The sequence below is a fragment of the Mirounga angustirostris genome, unplaced genomic scaffold (genome assembly GCF_029215605.1).
Source record: "Mirounga angustirostris isolate CCGP_5_RB_7025 unplaced genomic scaffold, mMirAng1.0.hap1 SCAF_5, whole genome shotgun sequence".
In the NCBI taxonomy this organism is placed as follows: Eukaryota; Metazoa; Chordata; class Mammalia; order Carnivora; family Phocidae; genus Mirounga; species Mirounga angustirostris.
Genome location: NW_026991713.1, coordinates 89,238,536 through 89,264,910, shown reverse-complemented (window position 1 = coordinate 89,264,910; position 26,375 = coordinate 89,238,536). Strand labels below are relative to the sequence as shown.

The following is a 26,375-nucleotide window of genomic DNA, read 5'->3' as shown; positions in this document are numbered from 1 at the left end:
TTCTATCTGGAATATTCTACCCAAAAACCTCCCTGCCACCTTCACCTGGCCAGCTCAAACTCAAACTTCAGATCTCAATCTAGGGAGGCCCTCCCGGATTTCTGTAAAATAGGGTAGATAGATGCCTCTTTCATGTGTTCCCATTGTTTGAGTCTAAACTAAGATGCACTTAGCATACTACAGTAACTTCCTACTTTCTTGTTTGTACACAGGTTTGTAAGTTTCTTGAGGGCAGGGGCTAAATAATTTTACCAAACACAAAGTGTGAAGCCGAGTTCCTAATACATAGTAAGTTCTCGGTAAAAATGTATTAGATGAATGAAAAATATTATGCCCACAATTATTTTTTTACTTGGCCAAATTAAAATGTTTATTTCAAATCTTATTAAGAAAAAACAGAATGAAACCATGCTCTAAAAGCAAGAAAAACCGATAGGAACTATTTTAGCTAGTTGAAGAGTTAAAAACTGAAAATATTTAGCATCACTAGCTTCTAACAAGAGCCACTCAAGGAAAACAGCAAACATGGTCCACCATTATACCCAAATCCCTCTAAGTCACCCCATCCACACTGTAAAATAGACAATTCCCTCCTCCTGCCTCTCCATCTTGACTTCTCTCAGTGCCAGCCACCTTCCTTATTTTCCCCAAATGGAATGGAAAAAAAAAAAAAAATCCTCATCTAACCATATCCTCTTACCTTTCCAATTCCTTCCCTTGTCTGATGGTGAGCATCAGTCCTCCCAGGATCCAACCACTTTCTGTGAGTGTGAGGAAATTTTGTTCCTAGACTGGCCAGTGGAACATCTTAGATGTCAACTTGATTCAGGTTTGTTGTGAGATTAGAAAACACTGGACACCAAAGTTAATACTATTCCTTGCTTTGTCAATACTATTCCTAACTCTGGGCCCTTGGACATCTTAAACTCATGGGTCTTCAATAGTACTGAGTAAGCTGGAAATTAGAGTATTTCCAGGGGTTCTTTGAAGCTCCAAAGTCCAGTGCATTGGTTCAGTGACATCAATCACAGAGGCTAGCACACTGGCTCAGTGTGCTTGTCAACTAAATTTACCTCTAAAGATCACCTGACAAAACAGGAACAGGAGAAAGTAACCTATTTTCTCATGGTGTTGGGGAGAGGTCAGGGGGAGTTAACATAGTAACTTTGAGGACTGGCTATACGTTACCCGCACAAACTCTACAGCCTGCTTACGCTGCCTACAAAGAAAGCATGTGACATAATTTTTTTTCTTTTCTTTTTTTTTTCTTTTTACAATTTAGCTGGTGAGAAGCCCTGGGAACACCACATAAGAGCCCAGAGTAGCACACTCCTCCAACTTGAGTTAGCTAGGAAGAATAAGATGAATGTCCCTGCTCTCCCAGGAGCTGAAGCTGCTCTATTTTGGGATGCCAAAAAGGAAATTTTTCTAGGAAACAAGTGTTTGAATTTTATGAGATATGATATGTTTACAAGAATAGTATTTAATCTTAACTACCACTGTTGTCGTCTCAGGGAACGGCTTCACTGCCATGAAAGAAATAGGATGAGGCAAAGTGGCCCTACTCCAGAAGTAACTGTATATGCCAAGACACAAAACCAAAGAATCCACCTGATCTAGGCCCAAATGCTTAAGAAAGAAGAAGTGAAAAATGACCAACTAATAATCTACTAATGTAAGTGGGCAAAGGACAGGTGATCCACAGCATGGATCACTGCTACCCACAAATGTGCCTAAAACTTATGTGGCTGCCCTTGCAAACCTCACAAAGCCTCAAATGGCAATAATCGACTCTTAGAAAACAAAGCCCTACTGCTGCTCCTGGAGAGGGCATGAGCAAGCTTGCCTATAAGGCAATTTCCCAGCACCCAAAGACCACTTTCCAGTTCCTAAAAAACAGTAATAGTATTTCTGCCAAGTAGAAAAATGCTTTTGGGGTGCTATTTCAGAGCTACTGGAAACAACCAAAACGTACCGCCATGCTTGTGCCCTGGTGCTGTGGGATAGTGAAAAGAGCATGCTATGAAGACAGATGGGCCTGAATGTAAATCTTGACTCTACCATGTCTCTGTGACTTTGAACAAACATTATCGGCTCTGAGCCTTTGTTTACTCATCCGTGAAATAAGACTGTTATGAAGACTACATGCAAAAGCACACGTGGGTCACTTAAGATTTATTAACTATATCTACACCCATCAGTTCTTTAATTTCCTGAAGAAATGTGTATTGGAGAAAAATAGAAATGGAGAGGTTTTCTTTGAATACAGATTCTAAAAATGAGATTCACTAAAGTAAAAACCAATTGCGATCCATCAAATACAACTCAAGGGAAATACATGATACTCAGAGCAAAGAATGTTACCAGTTACATACACACACACACACACACAAAAATTTCCTTTGCTTACCATTCCAGGCCTACCGCAATTTTGTCCTAAGTCTTTTCTCCAGTCCTCCATATTCTCTCTAGCACTCCCACCTATAAAGTTTCACTACATCACACTCTCTTCTGAGCATGTTGTGCACTGACTCACCTTCAGGCCTCTGTTCTTACCTTAAATACTCTTCCTGCTACTTCATACCTCCCCTTCTAGCAACTGCTCAATTCCCCCTCTCCATACCCCCATTTTAGTCTTCCCTGACCAACTCGGCATTAACAATATGTAGTCCTTTGGCAACTATTTATCATGTTAGTATTTTTTAATGTAGTTATGAAAAAGAACTCTGGTTTATTACTTTGTATCTCTGACACAGCTCTGGGGTGTGGCGAACTAGAACAATCTTCTGAGAAATAAACGCTGTACTAAAGTCATACTATAGGAGTTTTATATACATGTGCCGAAAGAAGAGTCCTAGCATTTTAGTGATCAAAGGAGACATCATTACCAATACAAATTTCCTCTAAAATTTACACAAATGATTGCCTGATACAAATGAGTCCTGTCTGAGGCAAAACTGATGCAAAATAAAAACTAGTTTAGAAGTACAGAAACTGGGGCGCCTGGGTGGTTCAGTCATTAAGCATCTGCTTTCGGCTCAGGTCATGATCCCAGGGTCCTGGGATCGAGTTGAGCATCGGGCTCCCTGCTCTGCAGGAAGCCTGCTTCTCCCTCTCCCACTCCCCCTGCTTGTGTTCCCTCTCTCGTTGTATCTCTCTCTGTCAAATAAATAAATAAAATCTTTTAAAAAAAAAGTACAGAAACTGAATTGAAATTTTTCTTAAAACATTATTTAACAGAATTTTTATAATCACAGTTAGATAAGACTCTTGGTGTTAATTCAGTGGAAATACCAATAAAAGTACTATTGTCGGTGTGGTCATGTATCAATGATTTTTAACACATGATCTAAAAAGCAGAACTTTTGCTAAAAGTAAGCCTATTTATACCAAGGAGGCTCAGAACTGACTCAGAGGAAAAAGTATTATCCTCTGACTCATCAAGACCACTTCCTGAAACACCCAATGTTTTTCTTGGAAGGAAGTCTATACAAGTGCCATTTCATTCAAACACTGATTAGACAAAATTGAAGTCTAACACAAAATGGACAAAAAGACATGTATTTTCCAAAGCCAACCAAGTTTCAAAGTAGACCATTCCATAAACATATATTATCTGGTCATAAAAGGGAAGACTTTAAATACACTCAAAAATGGATAATCCCAGGTATATTACAATGACTAAACCACTGACTACATACACATATCCCTCTTTATACCATAATCTCTTAATGATAAAGAAACAACTTTATGATTTTAATCCACAAAATTAACTAATGTCTTTGGCTTCAAAACAGTCATTATTTTTTCAAGGTAATTCTTTTCCCCTCTCTGAATCAACTCTGTGGCCAATATTTAATAATAATTTACAAAAAGAATAAATGACACTTATTAAATGCTTATATGTGCCAACCACTGTTATAGGTTCTTAGCATGCATTAATTCAATAATCACAACCCCTCTAAGAGGTAGGTACAATTATTATCTCAATTTTACACATGAGGAAACTGAGACATAGAACAATGAAGTACTTTGCCTCATGACACCTAGTACATAGCAAAGTCTCAAACCCCAGCAGACGAACTCAAGAGCCCAAACTCTTTCCTGCTGTCTGTGTGCGTGACCACGCGCCTCCCATTAGAATGCTTCCTAAGCATTCCAGCACACACACACACACACACACACATATACGCAAACCTATACATACCCATATAAACATCTCATTTACATAATCTGTGCCAAAATTTCGTATGTCCTCTTACATTAGTTAATAAATCCTAATGGGACTATTATGTTGATAGGATTTGTGTTCAAATAATACCAAGTCTTTTACCTAGAAGAACAATTACTTAGATAAGCTGTGAAACATTCCACTGTCCAGATACATTTACGTCCGTCTCACTTGTTTTTTATTTCTCACAGAACGATAAAAATACCAAAATGATACTGTCCTGGACACAGCCCTTGGGGAACAAAAATACACATAACATTTCCTATTTCAAAAATTAAACTGAATCTTGCTGTTTGTTTCCTCTTGAGTAATCTAGACTGGAAAGAGTTCGAATATCTGACTCTCCCAGTATTTTGCTTTCAGTAGAAAGACCATCTTTTAATATGCCAATTCAGCTAATAAGCGTTCACTCATATCTATACCTGGCTCATAGAAACGAGTTTAAATATTAAATGACTGCATATTTCTAGTTCTAAGCATTTGAAAAAGAAACTCCTAGTTAGCTAATGAGGCAGAATAAGCACTCTGAAAAAAGCCACACCACTCTGCTCTTCAGATTATTAAGGAGCAGTATAAGAAGGGCAAATTTATCCCAGAGGGTGAAGGCCTTAAAGCAGCAGCCTGTGGAAATAGATTATTCCCAGGGTCCACACCACTCGGGAGGTGCTAAAGATGCAGGTGTTGCTGGAAGCCGGCCTGTCCAGTGCGATTTTAGAGCCAAGACAGAGTCATCCTGCTTTTTTAAAGTATATCATTTACCCAAGTGACACAGTGAATTGAATTCTACTAATGGAAATTAACTTATTCTTTTGAATTAAGTGTTTACAACCCTAGGCACCACTTTTAAACTTCAAACACTTCTGGAAGTAAAACTATATTGTATTGTTTGTGTGTGTGTATACACAGCCATATGTACAAATGCGTGTGTGTATGTATTTTTTAATTTGAAATAAACTAGATCATATACTCCACTTTAATAAATATCAAGACACAAAACCCCTAATCTATAAAAACAGTAAATTAAACTATGGGGGGAGAAAAAAAGAGCCCTGATCAAGTTTTTACCAATTCTTGATTTTAAGTTCAGCTCTAACATTATTTAGCAGTCTCTCTTGCAAATGCCATTTCTCACTGATCCTTCATTTTCTCACCAAACAGAATATCTATGTTCCACCCTACACACCAATCTCACAGTATATGGGGGGATACAATAAGATAATATATACATATGATTACTTTTAAAATTTTAAATGATTTGGAATAGATATGCTCCTTACAAAAGGATCGTTTGACTTACGAAATGGGTTAAAGAAATCTTTAAAATTTCTCTGCATTTTTCACTTTTTAAATGAGCTTTTAAACAATCTAAAGGGCATAGAAACTTTGAGAAAAACATGCATTGAACAAAATAAAATACATCAGTATTCCTAAGGGGGTAAATACATACACATATATTTTATATGTACATACACACATATACACAGTTGACCCTGGAAAAAAACAGGTTTGAACTGCACTCCACATATACGAGGATTTTTTTCAGTAAATACAGTATAGTACTGTAAGTATACTTTCTCTTCCTTATGTTTTTCTTTTTTTTTTAAGATTTTATTTATTTATTTGATAGAGAAAGAGAGCACAAGCAGGGGGAGTGGCAGGCAAAAGGAGAGGGAGAAGCAGGCTCCCCGCTGAGCAGGGGGAGCCCAATGTAGGGACTTGATCCCAGCACCCGGGATCATACCTGAGCCAAAGGCAGTCGCTTAACCAACTGAGCCACCCAGGTGCCCTTCCTTATGTTTTTCTTTTTTTTTCTTTTTTTTTTTTTTTAGATTTTTATTTATTTATTTGAGAGAGAGACAATGAGAGACAGAGCATGAGAGGGAGGAGGGTCAGAGGGAGAAGCAGACTCCCTGCCGAGCAGGGAGCCCGATGTGGGACTCGATCCCGGGACTCCAGGATCATGACCTGAGCCGAAGGCAGTGGCTTAACCAACTGAGCCACCCAGGCGCCCCAGTAGTTGTTTTTTTTTTTTTAAGATTTTATTTCTTTGCAAGAGAGAGAATGAGAGAGAGAGAGAGCACATGAGAGGGGGGGGAGGGTCAGAGGGAGAAGCAGACTCCCTGCCGAGCAGGGAGCCCGATGCGGGACTCGATCCCGGGACTCCAGGATCATGACCTGAGCCAAAGGCAGTCGCTTAACCGACTGAGCCACCCAGGCGCCCCTTCCTTATGTTTTTCTTAATAACATTTTCTTTTCTGTAGATTTCTTTATTGTAAGAATACAGTATATAATATATACAATGTACAAAATATGTGTTAACCAACTAAAGGCTATTGGCAGTTAAATTTTGGGGCAAAGTTATACGTGGATTTTCCACTGTGAATGGGATCGGTGCCCAAACTCCCACATTGTTCAAAGGTCAACCGATATGCTGAATATACATATATTCAGTAAGATGGCTTCAAAGCTCCAGCTTTTAAAATGATGAGATGAAAATATCTAATTTTGCTTTGAAAATTAGTCCATAATTAAGTTCCATACTGAACATCAACAGGGATTACAGAATGATGCTGACAAAAACTGTTATGATTCATTTAAAAGGCCTAAAGAACATGTTGGTGCTTTTGGTTAAGAAAGTCATCATGAACTTGATGTCTTATGGTAAATCAATCGTAAACGTAATAGTTAGAATATCCTCTGTTCCTGGAATTGAGACTAATGACACTGATAATCTCTAACTCAGTAATTTCAATACTCAAGAAACAATCCATTTAAAATAAACACCTAAGAGGGGGCACCAGGGTGGCTCAGTCGGTTAAGCATCTGCCTTCAGTTCAGGTCATGGTCTCAGTGGGGAGTCTGCTTCTCCCTTTTCCTCTGCCCCTCCCCCTGCTTGCTCTCTCTCTCTTTTTCTCAAATAAATAAATAAAATAATTAAATAAATACATAAACAAAATAAAGTAAACACCTAAGAGTTTTTCACATGCCAGTACCACCAATCCCCCTCCCAACACACCCTTTGAAAACCATATATTATACTGCAGGGGCTAAGGAGAAGGTCTTTTTTTTCTCACTGATAGAAACAAAACTTAGAGCTCTTGGTAAATACTTACCTCATCTGCTAGCCAGTATTATTCTTTTGGTAAGGTAATAGACTTATGACACCCAGTAAGGAATTCCTCAAACTTCATAGGAAACCCCCAACAATGTGATACCATTAAACTAAAGTTCACTGAAGTGTAAGCCTAAGTAAAGCATATACAAGTGTCATTCTTAAATTCTTGTATCATCATTGTACATGTGTTGTTTTTACCACTTAGAGGCTACTTTTTTTTTTTTTTAACTCAAAGACCATCATTCATGAAAAACCCTGAAATGTTTTCTTTCTTTTTTGTCCAATTCTCATTTACCTTCCTACCTAAAGTTATCCTCTCTCTTTCTTGACTGTTGTAAGTCTCTATTTCACTTTCATTGTATGGTCAATATTTTGTAAAAATAGCCCTTCCCTGGCTACTACAACTTTATTTCACAGACTTGGGAAATATGCAATCCTCTCCTCATTCTTTCTACTTTATAAACTCCTCAATGCACTCAAACCAGTAAGTGAAATTATCTAAATTTAAAAGTCCAAATATGGTTTTGAAGAAATAGGCTCCACAAATAATAAGTATTTGAGTACTTAACTTCTTAATTTAAACCTCTAAGCCTGACGCTCATGTGCTATTTGGTCACCAATGGCCACCCAGCGAACCAGGGATCCTATGTTCTAGTACAAAATACCCTTCCCTTCAGGTGGTTTATTTTTAGAAAAGTGGCTATATTCATTCCACCTCAGATTTATTTCTGACATTGTAATAATGCAAATTCACTTTCCTTCTCAGGATCAGATCCAGCTTGAACAGTCTATAGTCCTTTTTCCTGCTTTTTCTGTGCAGACTGTCTCTATGTCAAAGCTCCATTCAGATACTTTGACAGTGGTTACCAAGGTTTGGGACACCTGAGCTACAAGTGACCTAGGATAATCTGGGATTACCAACAATCTGAGTAGTTTCATGTAATTAGGTAGGCTTCAGAGAGAGGGTAGTAGCCTTCATCCAGGCAATCCCTGTACTCACAATTATACCATGAATTTCCCAGTGAAATGTCCATTCATTCTTTGTCCATTCAATAAATCTTGCTAAGGGTTTTCTATATGCCAGCAAACACTATATGTATAAAGCTGGATATACAAGGATGAACAAAACAGATACAATTCTTGTCCTCAGAGTTCTCAGGGGATACAATGACCTTCTTTGATATTCCTTTGAATATGCCAAGCTCTTACCATCCTCAAGGCCTATCATTATCTGTCTGGAATAATTATCCTCTTTGTCTTTGCCTAACTCCTGTATTTCAGCTTAAATGACACCTCTTGAGAAGTCTTGTCCTAGCCTTCCAATCTATTCTATTAGATCCTTCATTACATGTTTTCAAAGCACCCTGAAATCTTCTTCGTGAGACTTTATAATTAACATATGGGCCAATATTTGTCTAACATGGGCTTTTCAAAAATAAGCTGCTGCCTGGTGCACTTTCTATTGAACCAGAATAAACTTTTCTATCTTGTACTTCCTATTAAAAACATTTTAAGTCTCCTCTTTCTTCTAGGTGAATATTATTTTGAGTTTTTAATATGAGTCTTGAATTTTTTCTTTACACTTTATAACTCCACAGTTTATCCAAAGATCTTCCTTCATATGAAAATTTTATAATAAAATTACAATTCTCCAACCAATCCTAATTTTTGTATGTAAAATTTAAATGTTTTGTTTATATTTTTAGATACTAGCTTATGTTATTACAAATGTCCACATACGATATCTGTTTAGATATTTTCAACCCAGAATTCTGAATAGTATATAATCAATTTTTACCATTTTTTTATCTGGGAGACCCAGGCAAATATATATGAATCCACTATTTATTAAATGTGAAACTTTTGATTACTTAAGCCTCATTTCCTCATTTTAAAGTACCTGTAGCTTCTTTCAAGGGTAAGAAAAATAAATACAAAGTATACAAAGCCTCTAGCAATATATATAAAGTAAATATCAATTCCTTCCCACATGTGGAAGGAAAAAAAGGCACAAGTTCAAAAATGTAGCCCTCTATGAAATATAATACCAGTTTCCATGACCTAATCTGATTTCCTAAGAGAACAAGTCTAACTTTTTTTTGGACAGTATTTCAGGTCATGTGTTGACAAACTTTCTGTAAAGGGTCAAGGGGTAGATATTTGGGGTTTGTGGGCACCATATATCTCTGCTGATATTCTTTATTTTTGTTTTTGTTTTTAATAACCTACTAAAAACGTAAAAATCACTCTTGGCTTGTAGAAAGAAAACAGTCCACTGGCTGGTGTTTGCTAATCCCCTGCTCTAAATACAAGTACTCATCAATTCCACCCTTATTTATCCTATTACCTGTATAATATTTAGCTTTTAATCAACACTCAACTGAAGAACTACTCTACTATTTATCAATGTTTCTGTTTAACAAATATCAATTAAACTCTTGTTTAGTTGTTTTTATGTAAAACCCTATGAGGTGACTGGCCACCTAAAGAAAAAGTGATTCAGGACATGCAATAAAAGAAGTACAAATAAAGCCTCCCCTCCTCCTTCCCCCACACAGAATAAAGCTTCTGGAAGGCTTCCTCCAGTGTCACCTCTCTCTTTCCTCTGTTTTGTGTTTTGGTTTTTTTTCTGAGCATACTACTAATCAGGATTTATAGTATAACCAATTTATGCTCATGACCTCAGATTTCTCATACTATAACCCTGTATTGAAATTGGTGCTAGTTTTAGTTCCTTTATGAGAATCTGATGGGGCTTCCTGTACCACAGAGTTAGAGGTCTCTGTACCCCAGAGTTAGAGGTCTCTGTATCCCAGAGTTAGAGGATCCCCATTGTTCATTCTCCATTAGGCTCTCTCTTTTCAATTCTGACATAACGTTATAAATTCACCCCCCTTTTATTCCAGTTTCCAACACAATCATTTCTCCTACTCAGCTCAGCTCACCTTATTGCTAATTGTCAAATTTTTCTCCCTTTTTATGTATTAGCCCCAGAAAAAAACCCTGAATTAGGTATTAGAATTAATTTCTGTTATTGTTCTGCCTCTGACAATCTGTGCATTTCTTAGACTGGGTACCTTTGTGTCTTCATTTATTACAGGGGTTGAAATAGCCTGTGATGCCAGTCAGACACAGTTAAGTGTTGAGGAAATAACACATGCAGAAGTTATTAATTTATCATCTATAAAGTCCTCCGACAAACCACTTAAAATCGAAGTCTCAGAAGTCAGACTTGCTTCTAGAACTGGCTCTGCCATTTATATTTATGAGTTATCTACCTTGGGCAAGATAATTAACCCTTCTAAGTTTCATTTTCCTCATTTGTAAAATACAGTATTGACATACTTTATAGGATTGTATGAGGATTACGTGGCATAATCCATGTCAAACACTTATCACATAGTGCCCAGCACACAGTAAAGGCTCAAAAAATGTTAAACATAATTATTATTATTTAAAGGTAAGATATATTTTCACTCCAGAGCCCGCAGGCCTTTTATGTTTACTTCTTAGTCTCTACCTGCTTTTGAAGCTATCCATTTATTTCCACTGGTAAATTTATGTCCTTATTTTTTTTAAAGTCCTTTGGCATTTTGCTCTGTTGTACTGTGTTCCTCCTTACAGGGACTGTTTAGTGCCTTTCACATCAAAAAAGAGGGAAGAGGAAAAGCGGAAATGAAGGAAAGAGAAAGAGAGAACCATCAGTTCACACTCTGTATGTTAACAATTAGTACAGCCAGTTCTAACACAACATACATATTCCTAAAGATGATGATGCTATGCAAAAATCACATCATTAAAAATCACAGGGCTTATGGAGAAAATGGGGTTACAAGCACAACACTCAAAAACTCTTGTCAGTGACACTTCATAAAAAAGAAAAGAACCTAACAGAGATCACAACAGTTTTACATATGTTCAATAGTTAGAAAACCAATAAAAACTACAGTAAACATGGTACCTGACCTTGAAAAAGACCTGAAGTTTGCCTGTGGAATTGGCTGTCCAAAGGGTTACAGCTTGTGAGTTACTGTGAATGGGAAGGTAAAGGGTTATCTGAAAGTGGAGGGAAAATTATAAAACAAGATATAGGCATTTGTGGCTCACAATGTGCAATGAAGTGGGGTAGCTGGAAGATGTCTGAGGTCTGTGCACATGCATTTTGTGTATTCCTATGCAGCTCAGTTCGACCAGGTGGCACTTTCTGTGTTCACCTCCTATTTCTCAGATAAAATCACATATAACAAATGTGAAATTTACATTATCCTCAAATCGTTCCCTAGTACCAATAACATAGGAATAAGTTCCCATTTTCAAAACAAGCATTACAGCAGAACTGACTGTATTCATTCCCAAACTACAAATTCATGACAAATGTTCTCTGATTCAGAACTGTAGTCACGATCTACAGAGCCTGTGTTACTCTTCAATATCCTATCAGCCCAAAGTCTTTATCTAGAAAAAGTTGTTCTTTATCCATATTGAGTCATTAAACATGATTGAAAACATTTCTTAACTGCATCTTTGATGTCTCTTCAGCTTTCCCTTCTGGGGACAGCTCAGATTCAGACAGCCATGCCTAACTGTTTAGCTCCCTAACTGATCCCGTCCCCACATGTCCATTCCAACAGAGCAGTAAAATGTCTGGTAGTCAGTAACTCACAGTCATGTCATTCCATTTATTCAGTCACCACATATTTATGAGCATCTATTGGCTACAAGGAAAAACAGGAGAAATGTGATGAAATCAACTCTACCCATCCCAGTAAGAGACTTAACTCAGTGGATCAGTCAGTGTTATACAGGAGTTGTAAAATATTATGACATGTGTTGGGGCCCTTGGGTGGCGCAGTTGGTTAGGCGTCCAATACTTGGGTTTCTGCTCAGGTCGTGATCTCAGGGTTGGGAGATCAAGCCCTGTATCAGGCTCCGCGCTCAGCAGGGAGTCTGCTTGAGATTCTCTCCCTCCCCCTCATGCTCTCTCTCTCTCTCTGTCTCAATAAAATCTTTAAAATATATATTATAACATATGTAAAAATAACTGTAACACAAGATATAATATGAAGCACCTTATGAAATTGCAGAAAAAAAACTTTCAATGTTGTTAGAAGGAACCAGGAAAAATTTAATGGGGGTGATTAGTAGACCTATAGGATGAGGTGAATTTTGACTATAGGGAAAGACTTTCTAATTGCTGCAGGAGTAAAGAAAAAGGCAGGAAATGTGAGATATATATATAAAGCATCAAGATCAAGAAGCTTAGGGCATAAATTAAGATACATGACTACAAATAATAAGTTATATAACAGACTTTGAATTTTATCTGATGGGAAAGCCACTGACAAATTTTAACCAGAAGAGGACAACATCAGTTATGAATGGGCAAAGGGGAGCCCAACTGGCCTTCACAAATCCAGGCTTTGAATAAGTTAAGAGACTTCATTCAGAGTCTTTGGAATGCCAAGCTAGTGCGGCAGGAGGGCTTTCCCCAACAACAATCCCCAGCTTTGTGTCCAAGATTGATATTCACAGCTCTACTTAATGGATCCTAACTGTGTCATTTGGTCTGGCAAATTATATAAAATAGTGGAATAAAAAGAAATTACCTGCAAAATCAGAGGAAAGTATATTTTTAGAAACAATGAAGGAATAAAAGAATATAAGGCAACCTAATAGTAATAATAATAATATTATCAGATATTTAAATCTGATCATTAGGATTGTATAATTAGGAAAGGTAAATAATATGGTTCTGAATTACATCTAAACGTCTGACACAATGTATTTTTAATCCTCAAGAAACTGTATACCAATGTTCCCCAAAGCAGAGCCTTCTTGGATAAATGTTCATATAAGGTCTCAGGTAAGCTTAAGAAACACACACTCCATTTCAGATCAGATTCTACCTCGCTAAATACAAAGAGACAGTATTTCACATATTGCTTTAAAATTTTAGAAAATATATTAAGAATTAAAACTACCACAAGTTTCTTCTAATCATATTCCTGAATCTACTTTTTTCTTTTTTTCTTCTGAATCTAGTTAATATATTCTATACATAAGAGAGAAATGCCACAAATTTTAACTAAAATAAGAAATATATTTTCATATAGCTGAAAAATCCAAAATATTTCATGAAAAAATTAAAAATACATATACAAACCTAAACTCTAAAATTAAAAAAAAAAAGTTTGGGTGTTTTTTTGTTTTTTTTTGTTTTTTGTTTTTTAGAGAGGGAGAGATTGAGAGTTGAGACAGGGATTTGGGGAGGGACAGAAGGAGAGGGAGAGAGAAAATCTTAAGGAGGTTCTAAGCTCAGCACAGAGCCCAAGGAGGGGTTCAATCTCAGGACCCTGAGATCTGGACCTGAGCCAAAATCAGGAGTCGGACACTTAACTGACTGAGCCACACAGGCATCCCTAAAATAAAAAAGAATTTTTAAAGAATAATTGTTTAATTAAATTAGAACTATCCTACAGGGTAAATGATCAAAAGACTATATGAAAATCTACTTTACAAAAAAAAAAAAAAAAGAAAAAAAAAGGAAAATCTACTTTGTTATATCACCTGCACAAAAATTTTATACAATTCAAGTAAACTATTACTTAAAAATCTAAAATATAATGAGCTAATTTTTGTCTGCTTCAAACTCCGAGGCAGTACCTTGATGAATTAAAGAAACATGATTTCTCTGAAAAATAAACTGGAAAGGAAACTTCTCTACACAATTTATTTCAGAATTATATAGAAAATGAGTATAAACATCTTATCCTCTCCAAAGTCATTTTCTCTTATATGTAATTTACTTAAACGGAAGAAAGTGTTTCCAAGCCTATCTGTAGAAAAACAGAAACCACTTTTAAAACACCCCAGGTATAGTAGATGCAGGGATATCCTCCTTAAGGTGAGAACAGGTCAAAAGACAAAATACGTACCATTCCCAGAGCATATATGAATTTTTTTAATGTTTTATTTATTTACTTGAGAGAGAGAGAGAAAGTGTGAGGGAGAAGCAGGCTCCCTGCTGAGTAGGGAGCCCTATGTAGGTCTCAATCCCAGGGCCCTGAGATCATGACCTGAGCCGAAGGCAGACGCTTAACCAACTGAGCCCTGAGGCATCCCTATATATGAAATTTATATTAAACATAACACTGACACTTGCTTTAGAATTTGGCCTCTAAAGCTGATCAAAGCTTTGCAACAAGGTTAAGAATAACTCAAGCCATAAACATCCCAAGGAACCTCACCTGTGTATACTACCAAACATCTATGCACATGATGTTTGTATGGGCAGTTAAAGTTTCTGGTGTAAATTGATAATGTTCCTTATGGTGTAGTCTTAATAATAACAGTCACATTAGAGGAAAATCAACATATCCACAAACGTACTTCAAAAAAGAGCAATATAGGCATAACCATGGCATCTGAATTCAAGATTGCATTACATTTCCCAGCACCAAAACAGAGATGCAACCAGTTATTTACTCTAGTTCTCCATCTAGTTTATTGTGATACAATATTAACTCTTGTTTTTAAATAGTGTAAGTCTTAACCTTGCACTTAATCACTAGTAACAGAACAAGGAAATGACTCCTCCTGAATAAAATTAAATGTAACAAATCTATAAGAGCTACAAAAATAGATCTCTATATAAGAATTATATATATTTCTAAGCTCAAATTTTATAATATAAAACAATATAACATAATTAAATTTTTTGAAAGAGCTGTTCCTTAAAAATTTCCATTAATTGACTATTTAAATGTTTACAAGTTCCATTAATATACATGGGTTTAGGGGAAGGAAAAAAAAAAAACTTTAAATACACATATTCACTACATTTTAGGTCCCAAGCAAAATGTTTACACAGAAATTTGGCAGTGTTAAGTCTGTGGACTCAAAGCCAATAACAACCTAAGAAAACTGAACTTGGTTAATAAGCAAATTTTCATAGTACAACTAACCATATAAACAATCCAAAGAAGTTAATATTTATAGGATAATCACAGTATTTTGCATATCAGAATAATTTAAAAGTAACTTTAAGAAACATTGATATATTATGTCTGTGCTTCCCCAACTATTATTAGTCAACAGATTTCTTCTTACCTACAATCTGGGTGGCGGGGGGGGGGGGGGGGGGGAGATTATTCTCTTAAACACATGACCTAAGAGAAGGAAATCCTTTAAATCCCCAAGAGGCAGGACTCAGAACTCTGAGGAACCTGAGGTACCAATTTCAACAAGTTCAGAATCCACTTGGAATACCAAATGGGAATTTAAAATATTGTCAAAAGGCTACCTGGGACTAAAAGTATAACTGCATGTTTCAAGGTCTACAAATATCCTCTGTAATAATTATGCCTCTGAGAGCCCTCCTTAGCAAAGTAAATATTCACAAACTCAAACTTACCTACCCACACAATCCAGGCAAGACTCCTCTAAGCGATCTTCCAGGCAATACCGAGAGGATATTCCTCTCAGTTCCCTCTTGGTGCCAAGTGACCTTCGGCATATCAACAGAAAGGGTGGGACTCTAAGCTTCAGTTTCAGCATTGTACTGTAGTGAACAAAGTTTCTCCTTTGGTTTCTCTAGGGCGTTAACTAAGACTTCCTCTTCTTGTTAAGTAAGTAAACACAACCACTACTACATGTCCAACTCTTCCCTAAGGTGATAGAATAAAACTTTAAATGTTGCAAATAACAATGGCTAACACTAATTGAGAACTTACTATGTGCTCTAAACTAATATTATACGCACAGACACTATTATTATCCCCATTGTAAAGAGGTGGAATCTGAGGGATAGGGGTTAATAAGTAACTTGCAGGAATTCCAGGTACAGCGATATGGTTAAATGAGCTAATGAAGAAGACCTTCCACCAGAGATGCCTAGAAAAGATGAAAAAGAGTATAACAAAATTTTAAAATAAATACACAGCTTTACTTACAAAAAAGAAAACCCCCTGGTACTAAACCAAAGCTAGAACCAATGGCCAAAGCGGTATGCACAAAAGCAAATACTGCCAGTTAAGGCCTCCAGAAAGGATCACGGATGTCTCTTTAGCACTTAAGTATAACTGAAATTGGTAAGGAGATGCCCCCTCAAGTAAGGATAAGGAGCTCAGAAGAAAGTATTTTCTCAGGAGAAGAGTTAGGCTAGATTTCTGGCCCTGCTTTTCCTCAACACGGGGTATAACCTACCCAACTGCACTCCGGTGGTCATGTAAGGGCAGAAGAAGAGATCTCAGGCACACAAGGTATAAAGTTGGTGTGGAGGTCCTTTCATAAAACCAGAGCTATTTTCAAAAGGCTGCAATCACATTAAAAAATGATGAGGAGAACAGGACAAAGCTACCCACTGTCTTAATAAACGTCAAGGGAACTTGTCTCTGAAATCTGGATAAAAGTGCAAAGGAAATGCTACAACCAGAAATTAAAAGCCCTAAGCCTGTGTCACAACAATTTTGAAGTCTGAATTTGTATGAGAATCGTCAAGCTAAGAAATTAGGATAAAATTGGGTTCTGCGCTTATGATATCCCTGGAGTATCTGGAAGAAACAAACATGAAACCACTTTAGAGTAACACTCCATAAACAAGGCCACATGGGATCTCTAAAAGCTAGAAAAACCAAACCAAACCAAAACCGAAAAACAATCCCCACTGAAGATGAGCCTGTAATTTAGAAATTACAAAATATGTAAAAAATGATTTCCTATGATTGGGCCATTAACAAGTATACCAAACAGAAAATTTAGCACTCAACTAATTTTGTAATGTGAAGACAGAAAAACAAAGCATTATTATTAAGAAACGGAGGAAGAAAAAAAAGCCTATAAAGAATAACTGAAAAAAAGGTTTTACAAAGACCATACAGAATTTATATGCAAGATATACACATTCTCTGCATAGAGCACCCGGAGTTCTCATCAAGTTTCTATAACTTAAAAAGAGAATAGCGTTAGTATAGATACACAGAATTTTAAAAACATACCTAGAAAAACAATAGTCAATGCAGGAACTCAGTTGTATGGTAGGATCTATTCCACACCAACTTTCCCTCTCTACTATTTCTGACCACTCTGCCCTTGCAACTCCTCATTGCTGGAAATTCTGACCCATCCCCCAGTCCACCGCGAACCATCTCCAGCACCCGTGCAAAAAGGATGGAGTGGAAACTGTGATGTGCCACCCAGATCCCCTTTCAGGACTGAATGATTTATTCCCCTACTGTAGTGCTGCCAGCAAAGAGCCCTCAGCTATCAGCTCTCTTGAGAACGACCTTGGCTGAAGATTCTCCTCACACGAGCTCTTGCTCCCTTCCCAGGGCAGCCCACACCTAAAGACTGGTTGACATGGGGAGTATAAAGACTTGGCCCTCTCTCCCCAGCTGGAGACAATGGTGAACAGCCATCAGTATTCAGAACTCCCCATTGGGTCAGATCTCCATTAAGACTGCACAACAGGGGTGCCTGGTTGGCTCAGTCAGTTAAGTTTCTGCCTTCGGCTTACGTCATAATCCCGGGATCCTGGGATCGAGCCCTGCATATGGGCTCCCTGCTCAACGGGGAGCCTGCTTCTCCCTCTCCCTCTGCCGCTCCCCGTTTGTGCTCGCTCGTGCTCTGTCAAATAAATAAATAAAATCTTAAAAAAAAAAAAAAAAAAAGACTGTACAGTAGCCTAACTTCTCTTCTGCCCACTACTGGTTTCTCCCTTCCCTCCCACAGGGGTTGATCCAAAGAGCACTTTCTAAGAAACTTCCAGCACACTAATTTTCATCTCAGAGTTTGTATCCTGGGGACCCCAGACTGCAACAGAAGAGCATCATAAACAAAAAGGACAGGATATGGGGCAGCACTTTAAAGGAGTGAGAAGAGAAAAATAATAAAGTTTTGAAACCAATGAGGAGAACACCAGAAAGTGCTAATATCTCTTCGGCAAGATCAGTAGCACAAGGGAAAGCCTTTTTCAAAATAAATAGTATAATCACAAAATTCCAACACAACATTTCAATTGTCTTGCTGAACTTGAAAGCCAAAAGGGATCTTACAGGGTATACCGATTCCGACCCATTTTTTTAAAGATATCATCTCTTAGGTCCGTGGGTCTGCTAAATGCCAAAAATGTCACTGCTTAGATATGGGCCATTTATACTCCTAAGACAGTCATCTTCCTAATAATAAGTTACTGGTACCTTTAATTCCCAGCTGGAGAGCAAGGTTACCAGTAGAGATGTATGTATGCAATTTCCATCTTCCTTCAATAGTCATGGAAAAATGTGCAGCAACCAAATCTATCATGTTCCAAAAAAAAGTATTTCTTATGGCTACTTCTAGTAAATGCTCTCTCTTAGGACGGTGAGGAAATAAAAAAACACCCATGAGCCTTGTTTACATTTGTCCCATGGTCCAAGCAACAGAATTTTGATATACCTTTTGGTTCTAAACCATCAGTAAAGATGTTAATGATGGCTTTATAAAAGATTAATCTGGTTCAGGCTGGTATATAACTAATCATTAAAAGAATACTAATAAGAAACTGCATGGACTAAAACCACATTCACTCATATGCACGCTCAGGATGCCAAATACATGGGACCAATCTAAGCAAGGCTCCCAGGTATTTGTTGATTGTCTCACCCTTCTACCATAGGGCAGATTACCAGAAGTAGCCATGAGAAATATATTTGGAACACAGAAGATTTGGTTGCCATAGGTTTCCCTCTAACTACTGAAGGAAGCTGGAAATTGTACACCCACAGCTCTCTACTGGTAACCTTGCCCTACATTCCACACTTCGTAACCACAAAGACAGAGGCAGACAAGATAAGCTTTAGCAAAACGTATCAAGTAAGACCCCTGGATTGGCAATGACAGGAAGTCATTAACATACATTATTACGGCAGGCAAGCAGAATGGATCAACAGTGTCACAATACATTCACTTTGGGATTATGGCAGAACTTCCTTCTCAGTTCCTGTATATCCTCAGTTCAATCACAGACTCCTCGTCTGTCATTCGTTACTTCCTCTCCTAAGAATCACCATCTGCTTTGTCTTCTGTAAACCACCCCTTCTGTTCCTTCTGACTTTAAAACTCTTTTTTAATGGAAGAAAGAAACTAATATGTTACTAATCTGAGAAAATCCAAAAGAAGTTTCTAAACTCTAAATTGCATATTGTCAAATCTCAATTACATATAAGTTAAGCTAGCTAAATTCATATGGGTAGAACGATCAACCAAATGCTGTAACAACTTATCTAGAGATGAAGTAGCAGTGCAATATAATTCATATTTGGGGAGAATCATATAAAATTATTAATATATTATAGGCATACAAAAGAGCAAATATGCATGGCATGTGAATGAGACGAAGAACCAACTTGTTCTTACGAAAAAAGACTGAATGAGTTACTGTCATTCTGGAGCCACTGTTTGGGCACAGAATCTGGATTAAAGGTGGAAAACAAACAAACAAAAAATATGATGGACACGTCTCAGAATGAATAAATACAAACAGCAGGACCAACAATATTTATTCTTTATATAAGTTATGTAGAAGAGTGGTAGCATAATTAAATTTTCAAGTCTGCAGACGGCTTGAGTCTCTTGTAAGTTAGGAAAATACTGATTTGAGAAAAATGAACTGCAAAATTATGTAACAGGGTAAATAAGGTAAAATGGTAGTTTCACCTTAAACTGGTAAAGTTTAGGTATATGCTCAGGGAAAAACCACACAAATTCATTTGGTTATGGATATTAAATGTCATTTTTCAACCTAGGAATCACCATACAGTTCTGGTAAGTCACATTCTTGTTTGGCAATTACATTCAAAAAGAAAAAAAATTAATGGTGAAAAAAAATGATTTCTCATTTCTATTCGTGTCCTATAACCAAAGACAAGTAGTAAAGTGTAAAGATCTCAGCACTAAGAAACTGAAGACTTGTGTTTATGCACCAAGTCTGCCACTTAATAGCTCTGTAACCTTGGGCAAGTAACTTAACCTCTCTCGGCCTCCATTTCCTTACCTGTAAAAATGTGAGATCAATGAGACAAATTTGTAAGTTCTCATTCAGGTCTATTCTAGAACATTTACATAGTTCAAAGTTAAAAACCGAAAATCTGCTTAATTAGATTTTGGCTAAAACATAGTAAATGGCAGTTTTATACTTTTCAACATAAAATGGTAACTTTTCAGAAAAATGAAATCACTGAATAGTCATGATATCTACCAGCTGAGCTATTGACGGGTGCTAATAATCACGATATCTAATGATAAATGAGGAAAAAGTATTCGCTGCTTATGAGAACATCTGTCAATTTTTTTTTTTTAAAGATTTTATTTATTTATTTGAGAGAAAGAGTGAGAGAGAGAGAGCACAAGAGGGGGGAGCGGGAGAGGGAGAAGCAGACTCCCTGCTGAGCAGGGAGCCCGATGTGGGACTCGATCCCGGGACTCCGGGATCATGACCCGAGCCGAAGGCAGTCGCTTAACCAACTGAGCCACCCAGGCACCCGAGAACATCTGTCAATTTGAAACAACACTTTTCACAGAACCTTCAATTCATGCTGAAAAATTCTGATTTAAATAAACTCTGCTAAAGCGCAATAAGTGTAAAGAATTTCTGGGAGGCAGGAAAAATGGAAACTTCTGGCATATAGTGACAGTATTTCCTATCATTATTAAGATTTCACTCAGAGCTTCCTCATTTCACCTGATTCAGAAGGTGCTAGCATTCCACATAATTGGCTCAGTGAATGCCTATCAAAAGAACTGACAGGATGTTCCTTGTAAAACACCATTTTTTAAACACATCATCCCCCACGACCTGTGCTTTCCACAAAAAGTTAAACTCTAAAAAAAAGAAAAAAATGATAGGACTACTTTAGTTTATTAAAATCATGGCGTGCTTCTGGATTTTTAAGTGCCATTTGGAAAGAAAAAGGCATTTCATTTAAGACTACTAATCCTTTCCAGAGTATTTTTACCATAACTCTGTAATACAGTCAAGAAATTATCACATTAGCTAGGTAATGAGACTTAACCTAAAAACTATAATCATGTGCTAAAGCACTGGGAAGAAAGTCACAGAGGAAGAAAGGGAGGGGGGCAAATCAGCAAATACAGAACATGAACTACAAATGCTCCTAAGGTACTATTTTATCAAAAAATCAGCAGAAATGCCCAATTTTAATTTCAAAGCGTATACCTACTGAAATACTGCAAAGAATCGTCATATATATCCTTGAGCAAGCCGCCTTGAAAAATTAAATCAGGAAGCATTACAACAGAACGAAATGCATGTTTTCATTGTAGCAGTTTAGAAAAAACTGTATAAATAGCTGTTAGAATGACTTAGCTTAGGTCATCCTTCAAAAATAAAACCTGCAATTAAATTTGCACATCAAGGGATCCTTGAAGCTCAAATGTTACAAGTAGGGATGGTAGAGGGCACTTAAATCAGACAAGCTGCACAAAGAACTGGAGTCACAGAAAGAGAAGCCATTATAGCAAAGCTTCAACATGATCTGAAGCTGAATGTCACGGTATTTCATATACTGTGATCATATCAGATACATGATACGAAACTGCCAGAGGCTATAGCCACTTTAAAAGTGATTTAACTTCTTTGAATATCACTGGACTAGAGTTTGCACAGGCAGAAGAATATATACTGATATGGCCTTTGGCTGAAGTGTTAATACAATGAAAGTTTAGCCTGGTTGGACAAAATATTAAGGATTACTTTCAAGTTTATTTTCAGTGAATAAAATATTGATGCTCCAAACCAATTCTTAATCTTTGTTTAGGGTGCAGTTTCAAGACCTTTCAATGACAATTCTAACACTAGTATCTAATTCCTTTGTATTCGGGACATGGGGCTATGGGAAACAGATTCAATAAACTTATGTCAAGAAGTGAAATGTGATGGTCAAAAGAGCCATGGATTCGAAACCTAAAAGCTTAACTTTTTCCCCAGGCTCTACAATTTAGTCACATGACCTGAAGCAAATCATTAATGTAGGCCATAGAATACAGCCGTAAACAACTTAGGTTCATGTGCAAAATGGGTACAAAGACCAGTGCGGGCGCTGACAGCTGTCTGACTTCGGCCAAGTGACTCCACTAAGTCTGTTGGCTTGTCTACGAAATGAAAATAATAGTATCTTCTTCAGAGGCACTGAATGGAATAATGCATGTAAAGAGCACAGCATGGTGTAAAAAAGTGGTTAATTAATAAATGGTTAGCTTAAAAAAAACACCACTACTTCTCTGGGGTTTTTTTACCTTTTAAGTAATCTACCTTGGATGTTGTCTTAGAATAATTTCCTGTGCTTCATGTCATCTTTATCAGGTCACTGATTTCTTAAGAAAACTAAGCTTTCTCCATTTTAAAAGAATTTTGTTGGGGTGCCTGGGTGGCTCAGTATTTAAGCGTCTGCCTTCGGCTCAGGTCATGATTCCAGGGTCCTGGGATTGAGCCCCCGCATCAGGTTCCTGCTCAGCGGGGAGCCTGCTTCTCCTTCTCCCACTCCCCCTGCTTGTGTTCCCTCTGTCTCTCTCTCTGTCAAATAAATAAAATCTTAAAAAAAAAAAAAAAATTTGTTCACAAGTAGGTAACCTTCTGTATTTGCCTTTAAAATCTTTTTTTCACTTTGGCTAAATAGATAATTAAGTATTATTTTATAGTCACCTGTGATCCTATTTGGTTAACAATCCAAACCTTTTGGTATTTTTGACAAAATTCCCAAAGTCTTTTCAAGATCAAATTGATAAGTTTCCCAGAGGGCCCTCAGAAAATCTCAAAGAATTTGTCTCTCCTCTTATAAAAGAGAGATGATAGTATAATTAGGTTTATTTGGTATGGTAAATTCCATGGGAAAGAATGCCAAATAAGAAGTGTGATAAACACTCACCGGTTATATGTTTATGGATATATCTTATTAATATAGGTATTCCAGAAGTTGTACAAAGTTCACAGAAACTTGTCAATACACTCTTTGTCCGGTTATTACCTTAAATTGTTGTATACCACAAAAATAACTAAATTTTCCTATCAAACGAACTCTCATCAGATTTTAACCATGACTATTTCTAAGTCTTCTGTCATCCACAGAGCTACTGTTCTGCTCTGATTCCTTCCTGAAAGTGTTCACAGTCATCTACTATGAGAATGCTCCAGGATGGCATCACTTGAAAAACTTTAAGACTATGCCACTGGAATGGGTAAGAATTTCCAGAACTAATGAAGAAACTGATGGATCCGTAAACCTGGTAACCAAAGATCAAGCAGAATAAGAATTAATTATAAGGGATGAATGAACTGACGTGGATGATTATAACTTTTGTCTGAAGCAGTACTTTTGTTCTTTAATGCTATATTTTTCAGATTTAAGGAAACCTTCTCCTCTTAGAATTTGAGGATTTTGAATCCACTAAGAATCTGAAAACTCTTAGTATTCTTATTTTCATGGCAATATAGTTATTTGCATAAGTTCAATAAGTCTTTCCTCCCTATAACAAGACACCATTGTAAACATTGGTTATATTAGAAAGACTTTGACTGGAATGCCATATTTGAGAATGATATGCACAGAATGTGATATGACTGGACAGCTTTAAGGAAGTAAGGTTGGCTTTAAGGAGCCAATGCTTATAAAGCTCCCCTTCTAAAAACTGACTAGTAGCTTGCTTATAGGATTTCTGCCTAATAGGTAAGTAAGGAAGGTCACATACTAGCAGAATCTAGGAACCTCAAGATATTTGGGGGACCTCAAGAATAGAGGAATCCACCCACATCTATAAGTGTTGCAGGCAAAATCTGACAGGGAGTCACTGGCTTGGTCTCCTAGCCTCAAGAGGCTTTTAAAAGTCCAATCTTAGATTCCTCATTAGAAGTTCCAGCAAAGATGACTTTTAAAAAGCATATATGGTGAATCATTCTTCTTGCTGCACTGATATAAATAATCAGGCCAAATCAATGAAACAAGACTTATTTTGCAAACAAATTGGTCTTACTTAAACTATCTTTGATTTAAACAGGGGTGACTACAGACACAAAAATTAAGTTTCAATGGAAAATTAGAGTACATCCGCATGGGTATTAAATTCTAGTCCTCTTCACTGTCTTTAAGGTTTTGTTATCTACCTAGAACGTGCCAGATCCTGATTTCTTCTAGTCTCCTCCAATACCTAGCCACAATTCTCCAAACTTCTCCAAGCTTCCAATTTTTCTCCTGCCCTGCTGACTTGGAATCACTAAAAATTAAAAGTGTCTCTTTCCCAAAGCCCAGCAAGTTGAAGCTGGACAACTTGATATCGTCCTCAGAGAAATCACCACAACAGCTGATGGTGGACAACCTTCCTGCCTGTTGCTCTTTGGACCACTCAGAAAGTTCACCAGAGCACCTGATAGCATCACCAGAGACATTCAAACTCCAAACCAGGAAAACCTGCCAGATTACTACCATCTGCCCTCACCCATCTAAAGATGTTTTGAGTCAAATATCTATAAATATTCTTCATGACTAACTGCCCTCCGGATTCAAAAACCATGTTTATGGTTTGTTCTAACCATTAACCTTTTTTTTTCCCTTTTGTCTCCATAGAAATATCCAGGACAGAGAAACTGGTTCAATGTGCTATGGGACAATCCAGTAAATCATTTTCTAGACCAAGAAAGTTCTTGACGAAGTTTCCAATGGGGGAATGAATGACATGGTGCAGGACATACTACCCCCACAATATGGCACTTTGGCAAACTGAATATTTTAAGGCAAAGTTTAATTTGTCAGTTTAATTTGCAGATCCAGCCAAAGACCCTAAGAGGGTTGAGGTAAACTTTTTCCACCCCTACACTCCACAGATGCTATCCTTCACTCTCACTAAAACTGCATGTATATCACTTGAAAAATCTATCCCAATTTGACAGAGGAAATTTTTTTACACAATTCTTAGTTTAGCAGTGATCCCTTATTAAAACTTTGCCCATAACTTCACATTTTTCTTGCTGATTTTTCACTTTTCTTTTCTTTTAGATCAACAGGATTCATTCTGTTAATTGTCAGAATAGATTTTTTATTGTGTATGTATAAGGCATAAACATACGTAACATTTATCCTCTAGACCAAAATAAACATACACCTTGCATTTACGTTGTCAGTGTCAAGTTCTAACTTAAAAACATAATGTAGACCTATTCTATATCTGCATCTTAAAAAAAAAAAAGGTAGTAGGTTAGGTCTTTCGGTAATCTCAATAATGTCAGATATTATTCCCTAAATTAACAACCACATTTGTATTTCTTTTTTAAATCTGATACATCTGGCAACACTTTCTATATACCTGCCCAGATTATTCTAATTATACTTATTTTTTTAAGATTCATTTATTTATTTATTTATTTGAGAGAGAATGCCTTGGCGGGGGGTAGGGCAGAGGGAGAGAGAGAATCTCAGGCAGACTGCAGGACAAGTGAAGAGCCCAACTCCTCGATCTCAGGACCCTGAGATCAAGACCTAGGCCAAAATCAAGAGTCAGAAGCTTAACCAACTGCACCACCCAGGCACCCCTATTCTAGTTACATTTAGTCCAAAACCAAAAGTGCCTGTTGGGTAACTGCCAAGTTAAGATCATTTTACACATTAACCTAATGCCACCTTTTCCATCTTAAAGATGGCATACCTTAATTTTTACTGTAAACACAGAATTCCGTTTTTAAGATAACCAATATGTTGACTATGCTAGTATTAAAGCATCATTTCATTTATGTAAGGATGCCTATTGTCATTCTTTCTTTGTTTCCTACTGACTTTGAGTATTACAGTATTCATTCACATAACAGAAAAGTTCTTTGGCTTCTTAATAAGAAATCAAAATATAACCCATGAGTCAGTCAGTCCCTAAGGCTTATGAAATTTCAGAACTTGATGTCAAAATCTAATCCACGTTTCAGATTCCCAGGATAAACTGTGCACTTTACATATAAGATGTATTTCAAATACCACCCAAAAATCTCCATTCACT

General features: G+C 37.0%; 1 protein-coding gene across 6 annotated transcripts in view; it reads right to left on the bottom strand.

The window, feature by feature from the left end:
• The window catches only part of EPS8 (EGFR pathway substrate 8, signaling adaptor), a 177,930-nt gene that overhangs the window by 82,638 nt on the left and 68,917 nt on the right, over positions 1 to 26,375 (bottom strand). The window contains exon 1 of one of the 6 annotated variants that reach the window (XM_045873805.3): positions 15,764 to 16,266. The exons of 4 other annotated variants lie outside the window; for them this stretch is intronic. The gene's annotated coding sequence lies outside the window, so the exon portion shown is untranslated. Of the gene's footprint in view, positions 1 to 15,759; positions 16,267 to 26,375 lie in introns of those variants that run through there. One more of the 6 variants, XM_045873806.3, reaches the window with a different exon arrangement.